The sequence below is a fragment of the Fundulus heteroclitus genome, unplaced genomic scaffold (assembly GCF_011125445.2).
Source record: "Fundulus heteroclitus isolate FHET01 unplaced genomic scaffold, MU-UCD_Fhet_4.1 scaffold_266, whole genome shotgun sequence".
In the NCBI taxonomy this organism is placed as follows: Eukaryota; Metazoa; Chordata; class Actinopteri; order Cyprinodontiformes; family Fundulidae; genus Fundulus; species Fundulus heteroclitus.
In genome coordinates, this window is record NW_023396676.1 from 1 (window position 1) to 11,162 (window position 11,162).

The window sequence follows — 11,162 nt, forward strand, 5'->3', positions numbered from 1 at the left end:
AGGAGGGGAATAGGTCAAGTGAAGAGTGATGCTCAAGCCCCCCTGAGGGTCAGCATCAGAGAAAGGATGTTCCGCATACATTGTTTAAGGTCATCAAACAACAATGATAGTCTATGGCGTGCCACAAGGCCAAAAAAAAAACCGTTCGCGGAGACGTGCCAGTTCCCTGGCTATGATGCAACTCGCTCTGATGTTGCCCCAATTCTCAGCAAATTAACCACGTTTTCTCCAACTCCCATTTCAGCTCGTGCGTTTCCGCTGCAGGGGACGGGAGCATAGGTAAGCCGCCTTGTTTTGTTCTCGTTTGTGTACACAGCACATGATGCAATTAGAAGAAATAGGCATGCAAATGTGTTCTCCTCCCCAGGCGAGGACTACAGAGAGAGAAACCGCGGCGCAGGCAAGCGGTTGGTGACAGTCAGGGGGAGGCGATCAGAGCCAGCGCGTATTTCTATGCTGATGAGGCCAAATGTGACCAGCATATGGAAACCTTCATGAAGTGTATCAAAGCAGCTGGTAGGGAAACCTAAATCATTGATACATCTCGAAGATAAGTTGGTTTCGTTCTATTTAATTGAAGTCATGAATTAAATAGGATCCCATAATTTTGTATATCTTTTATTGACTTGTTTATAAATTGTCTTCCAGCAAATCTATTTACATCAGAACCGAATCATTTCCTCTCCATAGGTGAGAGTTCCATGATGGCTTTTCTGCAATCAAAATGACTGCACTAGGACGACCCCAGCTTCTGGTGAGCTGTGAATGATGATTTAAAGCTCAGTGTGACCGTCTAGCTCGGGGAATAGCAGCAGGACAGGAGACGACTGAGATCTCTTTTTTCCCCCTTCGTTTCGCAAAGCTCCAGTTCTCTGAGGTTCTCGTGAAATGGGGGGCGATTTTTCACATTCCTGGCCTCACAGCAGGGTAAAGATGGCACGGAGGCCTTGGAGCAGAGGCCTGGAGCTGACACAGCTGCAGGTAGGGCTCTTTTTTTTCCTTCTCCTTCTGCATTGAGCCCAGAGACAATTGGATTAGGGCTGCAGCTAACAATTATTTTAGTAATTAAGTGTTCTATCAATTCTGACAATTAATCGAGTAAGGCAAGGCAAGTTTTATTTATAAAGCACTTTTCAGTAACACGATTCAAAGTGCTGCATTTGGAAAAAAAACATTAGAGAGACAGATGGAAGCACATTGCAGTGGAATAGTAGCTGCAGGTCAAGATACAGTGTAAGATAAGTTGGACTACAAACTTTAACATTAAGGGATTCAGGGATTTATAGACTAACAGAAGTATTTTAAAGTCTATTCTCTGAGATATAGGGACTTTAGAACTGGGTTAATATGCTCTGCTTCCTTAGTCTTAGTGAGGATGCAGGCAGCAGCGTTCTGGATCAGCTGCAGCTGTCTGATCCACTTTTTAGGCAGACCTGTGAAAACACCGTTGCAGCAATCAAACCGACTCAAGATGGATTTGTTTTTTTGAGATCCTGTTGAGACATCAGTCCTTAAATCCTGAAAATGTTCTTTAGGTGATATAAGGCCGACTTTGTAGTTGTCTTTAGATGCCTTTGAAGGTTGAGGCCTGAGTCCATCACTACACCCAGACTTCAGGCTTGATCAGTGTTTACTAGTTAAAGCAACTGAAGCTGTGTGCTAACTTTTGATCGTTTCCCTGTTGCTCAAAAATTATTACTTTAATTTTGTCTTTACTTTAATTTTGCCCACATCCATGCACTGATTTCTTCTACTCATTTACTCAGCACCTTAACAGGTTCATCGTTATTTAATGAGTCATAGAAATACATTTAAAAGGAAATACAAGTAAACAAATAATTCAATTTCTTTAAAAAAAAGAAAAGAAAAAATATTGTTTAACATGCAATAACTTAGCATGTCTTTAGTGTACATTTTTTTAGCAAAAGATAGATCTGCAGCTGTACAAATGTTCATTAAGATGTCAAAGGTCAGCTCTTTCTGGTTGACTTGACATGAACACAGTGCTGTAGTGGAAATGATTACAAACAACAAAGTGCATTTGCATGTTGCAATTCTGGATTTTAAACATCTTTTTTTAATAAACATGTTTAAACGCACATGATGATATCCAAATAAAATAGAAACCTTGTAGAGTCGAGTTACACTCATCTTGTTTTATAGGAGTACAGGATATTATTCTTTGAGATTCTGCAGTCTTAAGTTTCATTTATTTGCTTTTATACTTTTGCACAAACGCATGCTGCCATTAGCCACTACTAGAAAAGATTAATAGAAAATCAGGAGGGAACAGCTTTTGGCTTACGGCAAACACTCACCTGTTAGCACCCAGATGTCTGTATCTGATAAATACATTTTCCTCTCAGCGTCTCTGGGTAAGTCAGAAATCTGCAGGCACATTACTTTTCATTAGCATTCTTGAGGCGCTTTGTATTGATCATTAATTGGATATAAAACCTAATCCAAGTGTGCTCATTTCCACAAGCACTGTGATTTATAAGGGGACGATGTGCATGTTTATAACATCTTCTGTCCTTTGGCTGCACAGAAAGTGCATGGCTTGTGTGCATTCCCACAATTTTAGTAGGGATCCTACACACTGTTTGAGGCCCTAGAAATGTTGCTGTTTTTGTGATTACAGGAACTGATGATAAGACTGGGTGCAAAAGGCGACTTCCATAGCTGGTTTATTGGAAAGAAAGGGGAGTCAGCGGGGTAAGCACACGCACACTGAATACCACGTCCATATGTAGAAGACACCTTGTCTTTACATGAGGTTTGTTTTGCTGGATTATTCACGTCTGTAAGAAAACAAGCAGAGTTTTACAATAATAGCTAAAAAACAGGGAAAAAAAGAAGACACAACCATTATTGTCATACGTTAATGCAATTATGTAAAAGTCTTCCATTTTCATCCTCAACAGATGCATAGACATCCTTGACTGGAACAGTCTAATAGACGACAGAGCGAGGATACCAGACCTGCTTTTTGTTCCAAATGTAAAGGTCAGAAGAGCATAATGCTTTGAAAAACATTGCCTGGAAACACAACACTTCAAACACAATTTAGTAAAGAGATAGTAAAATGCTTTAAAGCACTTTATTCATTAGATTCAATGGCTAATTTATTAGTTACCCTCTGTTGCAAACCTGATATGTAGAAAAGGTGCAGCAAGATATTTGTTGCCAGCAGCACTTGGTAAATATATTTAGTGGCTTTTGCAACAAGCATTTAAACTTGTCAGTCACTGCAAAGTCATTTTCAAAGCGGGTACATTATTTAACAAAGCATTTACCAAAACCTGTGATGTGAATTAACTTTGCAGCTCTGTAAACATTTTCCTTCAGTTCCCTTATTTAGCACCAATATACAGCCTGGTGTTGGCATTTCTCATAAAACCATCTCTATACACCATTTTTTTTATGGGCAGCACATTGACTTTTATTTGACTTTTTCTTTTTTTCCTATTTGACTTTTTCTTGAATAAACATGTGCCACACCCAAATACAGATTGCAAAATAAATCGGGCTCATTATCGAAGCTAAATAAATATTTCCCCTTTTTAAAACCAATGAAAGTTAACTGAGGTAAAACATGTTTAGGTGACAACATGTCAAAATGAAAAAAAAACAAAACATTAAATACTAAAGGAAAAAAATAAATACTTTAACTGGATGTTTTATTAATTTATTCATTAGACTGATAAATACATATTTTTATAACTTTATGATTCCTGGCATTTTTGACAATATTCTAAATTAAACTGATTTAAAAATGTAAGAGTTCATAGAGCTACTCCTGTTCCAACCTTTATTGCTTCTTAAACAACACACAATGGATGAGCAGATAAAGGATAAAGTGCTAATGTTACGCTTTACTGTCTGATGTTTGCATCTTTTATGGTCCATGTTTTAGTCTCTGCTTGCTGTTTCCACAGTTGGGTAAACTGGAGCCTCTGATGCAACAGTTCACAGTAGAGGAGGAGAACCAGTTAAAGAGGATATTGCAGCGCCTTGATGTCCTAGCAAAGGTAATCAGAATGCAACCACTAAATGTTTATTGTGGATGAGTAATGAACAAAGTTTTTACAAATGTGGCATTTTTAACCAATATCAATATATTTACACTTATGTACAACCTTTTTGTGCTATTTATTACAGTGGTCCTATTATTAATGCAGATGAATTATTTAAATTGTGCTGTATGGAAAAGTTTATACACATTATTTAACCACCCTAATTCAGCTTACAGTGACTGTTAAACCTGTCATTGTGTAAATCTGTGTGCTTTTGCGTGCAAGTTGGACAATGACTAGTATATATACACACACACACACACACACACACACACAAACACACACGTGTGTATGTCTGTGTGTGTGGTTCCTATGCAGTATGAAAAAAACATGGAATTAGTTCATAAATACATTAGTTTTCATACATACCAAGAACTGGAAACTGGTAGGAAGATAACATTTATTTTCAGACTTTTCTTGTACCAACGTCTAAATACTGTCCATCCATTCATGCCTTCCCTTACGATCATGTTTTCCAGGTTCTGCATTTAAACTCACACCTTTTTAGAGGCAAAGATTTCTTTGGTCGATGTAAAAATTAACAAACAATTGCCAAAGTCTGGAGCTGTATGGAGTCTTTTAACCACTGTGTGCATTTTTATAGTCAAAACAGTAAAATCAACTAATTCTTGTTGAACACAAATCTGGATTATTTTGGCAACATACAACGCTGAGATTAGAAGTAGGTCATTACAATGACAAATATCATGTTACAGTGTGCCGTGGAAAATGGCGTTCGCTTGATGGTGGACGCAGAGCAAACCTACTTCCAGCCGGCTATCAGCAAACTTACACTGGATGCACAGAGGATCTACAACAGAGAGAAGCCCGTTGTTTTCAACACCTACCAGTGCTACCTTAAGGTCAGACTCAGCAGGGTAACAAAGCCAGATAACTAAACATGTAAATCATTTCAAACATGCAGAAACTTTTATGTGTTTGCCAAATAAGTTTCTTGTAAACTGTTATAATATCATACGTAGAGCTCTAGAGGTATAGAGGCATGAAAACATAAACAAAATCTCACTTTTTCTTCCATTTTCATTCTTCAGGAAGCCTATACAAATGTAACAATGGACATAGAGCTGTCCAAAAGGGAGGGCTGGTGCTTTGCTGCTAAGCTGGTGCGTGGAGCATACATGTATCAGGAGCGGGAGAGAGCGGAAGAGTTGCAGTATGAAGACCCAATTAACCCTGACTATGCGTCTACCAGCAGGATGTACCACAGGTGTGAGCCATGGCTTGTTCCCTCGTCTGTTACAAGCTTTCCACTGACTATATCTGCTCTCTTGGAACTGAATTTCTTACAGCTAAACTAGGTTCAAAACTTGCATTTCACTAAAAAGATGAATGTAAGTATTGCATAATGTGCCTCACAAAAAAAAAAAAAGAAATTACTTGCAAACTAGTTTAAAAAGTGACAATGAAAGCTAAGTGAGACTTGGAGGCAGGCAACGGGGGAGCAGAGGCCATTGTTCAGGCGTCTATGCTGATATTGATCATGCATTGTGGGTGAGCTGCAGGGAGACATTTATCAGCAACCCGTTCCACTACACTACAAACGCGGACACGGGTTGGTGTCCCAGTTAATCATCCCGCCCTGGAAAAAGAGCATCATTAAAAAGCCCAAAACTATTATCACCAAAGCAGCAAAATATATCAAGTGACAAACATCAGTTTCGGGGAAAGCAAAAGGAGCACTTGAATGCAATATTTGGAAGCCGCTTTATTTCCGTTGCTTTGGATTAAAGCTCTGCTTTCCAGTGATATTTTTGGCAATTTGGATAGAGTTTCACTGCCTTTTACGCCCACACCCATGTGTTGATGTTAGTGACTAAGCTGCAGAGGCATAAGGAAGCAGTGGAGCAACTGTGGAAATCAGAAATAAATAGAATAGTGTGGAAAATGTGGCTTAAAATCCATTGATATCGAATTCACAATATTTTACAATGATACATAATTTTTTTCCCCCTTATACGCTTCAATTATGACCATGTTGATGGTGTATGTAAACTTCATACAAGAGCTGCATTTTCACATGTTTTAAAAAAATGTTGCAGCCAATCCCTGCTTGTTTTCATTTGTCCTTTGGCCAGGTGCTTGAGCTATGTGCTGGACGAGATTGCTCTTAACAGAAAGGCCAACGTTATGGTTGCTTCTCATAATGAGGATACAGTAAAATACACCCTAACGAGGTAAGGTTAGATTTCTCCCTAAATGCACCGTTTAAAGCGTTTCAAACGTTTCAGCCTGGCCAGCACGTGTCTCAGCTAATTGTATTTGTCTCAACCTTTCAGAATGAACGAGCTGGGTCTCTTGCCAACAGAGAACAAGGTGTTCTTTGGTCAACTCCTGGGCATGTGTGATCAGATCAGCTTCCCACTGGGTAAGGAAAACACACAAAAAGACTCTGCCCACTCTCCCCCACGGTCATACGGGGACAAGGCAACAATCCTTCCTGCCTTACGTAACGGTGACTGGAGAGTTTCAGCCCAGCCTCTGCAGGATGTGCATTTTCTCTCCCCCCCCCCCCCCCCCCCCCCCCCCCCCCACCCCGGTAGCTCTCAGCTGCGTCCCACGAGGCCTTCCAGCTACACACAGGCACCCCACGGGTTACACGGACAAACATGTCACGTGTCAAAGCCGCCCGCCAGCCTGTGATTTGACACATGAACTGAGACACCTCGGTATTGACCAGCTGTCTTAGCGAAGCATCACTGTTGCCTCTCACCACTTTATTTGTCAGTCAAAGACAGGCACACTGGCGGAAGGCAGCTGTCTATCAGTGCAGGGTTCTGTGGAGAAAATGGCCTAAACGGACGCACCTATGCTTTATTTGCTTTCTAAAGAAACCAAGAGAGTACAGCCAGGCCGCAGCGACCGCCGTCCGAAACAATAACGGAGGCGAGAGCTGAGGTTTATATTATGTGCCAGTCACTCACAAACCAAAATGTATCTATTTTCTCTGATATTTCCTTTGAGGAATACCGTTAGCCGGGAGGTTTTTGTCAAGACTTTGTTTTGCTGCAACACATTTAGTTTGATGTTACGCCCGAGATTCTGGATTAAACATTTATCGGGAAAGTAAACCTCCAGCAAAACACTGTTGTTATGCTCTGCGGCAAACCTGACAACTTCAAAGTCAATGCAGCAGAACGCTGAAGCGACATCAAGAGCCCATCTGTAAGATTCCCTTCTTGGGTTAATCTAAAATAACATATGAAACTCATGCAACTCATGCAACTCTGGAACTAGCCATCGGCCGGTATAGGATTCTCCTGGTACAATAACCTTGGGTAAAAATACCATGTTTTGAAATATTTACACAGAAATGTAAAAAAAAAAATGTATCATCGAAGTGAAACACACCTGCAAATATTGACTTTTCATGTACAAAAACTCACTACATCTGGCCAGCTGGATTTAATGATTTGGTCAAAATGGACCCTTAGTTCATTCATTAGAGCCACTCTCTAAGAAAAAAAACAATGGAGTCTCAAAACAATTCATGCTCTTCTGACCTTCATTACAGTTATATTTTTCTCTAAAGAAAAATAGTATTGTCTTGACTAAAATCATTCATGATACTCTGTTGTAGAGATGCCGTCCATATCTGGTAAAATAATATATATATTTTTTTTTACCCACAAACTCACAGGAAACGTTTGTCCACCAAAGAAGGCGGAACAGAGCCAGTCAGGTCTAATACATATTTATATTTTACATGATTAATGTTTTAAGTTTTCAGCAACTTCTTCCAAGGCTGCTCGTCTTTTCATCAATAATCTGAAGAGAATGCCAAAGAGCAACTGAGCCTCATGCTGGCCAGGATCAACCATCAGCATGTTTGTTCTGAAAGAGATTAGACGTTCAATGGTCAGTGTGGTATTATAGGTGAACAATAGCATGTGGGAGACCAACTGGAGGCCTCTTTCACTTTACTTTTGTAGGCGCTCTATTATGAAAACCTGACTATCTCAGCAGCTTTGAGGTTAAAACACCAAAATATATCATAAAATATTTTTTTCTTTTTGCATCTGAAAGACTAAATGTTATTATTTTAGGTTCTTAAAAGACTGTGACTTAGGTTTGAGTTTAAAACTATTTAGTTTTTACTTAATCTGTGTTGAGTAAACATTAGTTGACTCATAGTAGACTTGATTCGGTCCAAGTTCGATTTGCTTTTTGTTTCTACATTAGGATCATTTAGCTAAAGCCGTAGTTAGCAGATAGGTTACATATGCTCAGAGGAATCCCAGTGTACGGGGCGCTGGGTGGCTCAGTTAGTAGTTAGTATAGATGCCATCGTCCTCGACGTTGTCCTGGTTCGATTCCCGATCTCGATCCATTTACTGCAAGTCTTCATCTTTCCTCTTTGCTTTGCTTACCTGTCAAGTTACTGTTCAATAAACGCCACTAGTGCCAAAACGATTTTAAAAAATCTCTGTGTACAAAGGTATCAGTCAGGGGAAGGCTGCAATTACTTCTACATTTTTTTTATATACACTGTGCCACACTTAAGGCAATCAGAAATAATTAAAGAAAATGTTGGGCAAAAGCTTCATTGCAAAGGCTGGAGCTTTTTAATTTCTCCAAAATGATTGTAAAAGTCGAGTGAAAAACGGGTCAGGAGGGCTTCCATAAGTCTGAAGCTACACTAAAAGTTTTTATTTTCCCTTTATTTTATTTATTTGTGTTAGATAAATGTCATATTCCCTGTGTGAAAACTTTATTGTCACCAATTTTTTATCTCCCAAATTTCTGGCACTGTAGCAGGGATGAGGAGACTTTTGTCACCACATGACAGTTTTTTAATTTTATTTTTATACATAGATGTATTCAAGCACATATATTTAATACTAGCTCAACTTAAGAATATTGCACAGAATTTTTGCAGAGAGCAAAAATAGCTCTCTGCTAGTTATAGAGTAACCCAAATACAACATGTAGTTAATCAGAGGGATTACCTGGGTAGCTTCACTTAGAAATGCATCTAAAAAAAAAAAAAAAGAAAAAGAAAAAAAAGAAATGCATCTTGAAACTTTGGTTTCAAAACCACAGTCACTTTTATTGAACATGAACGGTGGCGCTCCTCCCATTTCCGTACCTTGACGGCTCTGTTTTCTGCAGCCAGACCGGCGAGGGACGCGCGGTGCTACTTTATACTACAAACAATAGCGGAAAACTCCGGGTCCTCTACTTTCTCTGGTATCACATTAACTGGACCTTATAGCTTTAGAGCTGCGATGTTGAAAATGTTTGGGGTTTTAAAAACCTCGACTTTATGAAACTCGGATTTACCTTGGGATTAGTAGTAGGCCCGTAAGGGAAGGTGCAACAAAAAAATTATTCATAACAAGTCTGTAAAGGGGGAAAGAAGAAATCCTGAATTATTTTATGCAATGCCTGAATACCTTCTTTTCTTTTGTCATATCCCAGGCCAGGCAGGCTTCTCTGTCTACAAGTACGTCCCCTACGGGCCGGTGAGTGAGGTGATGCCCTACTTGTCCCGGAGGGCACAGGAGAACCGAGGCTTCATGAAAGGTGCCCAAAAGGAGAGAGAGCTGCTGTGGAAGGAGTTGAAACGCAGACTTGTCTCCGGGGAGCTTCTCTACAGACCGGCGTACTGAAAACACAGAAGCAGAGACCGAGAAGAGTTTGTCAGCTTCTTGGAGCCGCCACCATCAACCATTCTCTCTAGCTTGATGGGTACTGGTGCAGCTGTCTGCTCCATGTCTCTCCCCGTGCATCTCCTGTTTTACTGTGTCTTGCAGTTTTTTGTTTTGTTTTGTTTTTTGGGTTTTTTTTTGCAGATGGACTGCATGGGGCTCTATTATTTTCACCCCCCTTCAAGACATCCGAGTGCTGCTACTGTTCCCTATGTCTTTCTTTATCCACCACAACAGCTAACAGAATTCCTCATTTTTGCCGTTCTGCTTTCTGCAGAGCTCTGGTATCCATCAAATGGGCATCTTTACTGCTCCAAAAGGACTCCCTGAAATGTCAACCCCACCAGGGTGGACATCCTTCTTTATTACTCCATTTATCTTTCAAAAGGAAGACACTAATAAAAATAACAGGCTGGATTTAAATTGCAGCAAAGGAAGTGTTCTATATTTGGAGTGTTTTTCCTTTTCTCTGCCCTCCACTCATTTCTAGCCACAAACCACTACTGAAGGCATCTCTATATTGCAGTTTGGTGTCGGAAGGTGCATCGCCAGTTTTAAAGCAAGGCTTGTTTCTGAATCGTTGGGAAAGGATAAAGCGTGCAGCCAACCCTCATCCCTTCTCCTTACAGAGTGCAGGGCTTCTGTGTTTGCGTTTACTAGAAGGAGCTATATTTTGTCAGTGAGATATTGCAAGTGAAAATGTAGTATTGGTGAAATAAATCTACTTTATATGAGGGTCTACAAACCTGTTTTTTTGATACAATGTTGTATTTTCCTCTTTTATTGGGCTTCGATAAATTACACTGGCATACAGTAACTGTATTTCAAGGAGGTGGTTTATTTTTCTGACGTAACTGTAGTGATCCGTAAGTGCTCAATAAACAGATAAGAGTTCCTTAAAAAAAGGTATTTATATCTCTGGAACTTTTTCGCATTTCGTCACCTTAGGAAACCACAAAGCTCAATGTGTTGGGTCTTTGGTACAGATTGTTAGCAGTTATTAATAGCACGTTATTCTGAGTGGAAGGGGAAAACACAAAAATATATATATATATATTTCTTTTTTTACAAATAATACTTTGCATTATGTTATATTCGGTTCCTCTGAATCAATACTTTGTTGAACCACTTTTCATTGCCATTACAACACCACTTTTGAGGTTGTTTCTACCGGCTTTACGCTTCTAAAGACTGAAATTGCTCCAAAGTGTTCTTCGCAAAATACCTCAGACGCAGTCAGAATGGATGTAATAGAGAGTTTATGAAAAAAAAGGAAATTATATACACACATATACACACACATACTATATATATATATATATATATATATATATATATATATATATATATATATATATAATATATATATATATAGATATATATATATATATATACACACACACACACACATACTATA

General features: G+C 39.3%; 1 pseudogene; it reads left to right on the forward strand.

The window, feature by feature from the left end:
* The first annotated feature begins 279 nt into the window (after positions 1–279).
* LOC118559305 lies at positions 280–10,645 on the forward strand (annotated as a pseudogene).
* Positions 10,646–11,162: the final 517 nt, after the last annotated feature.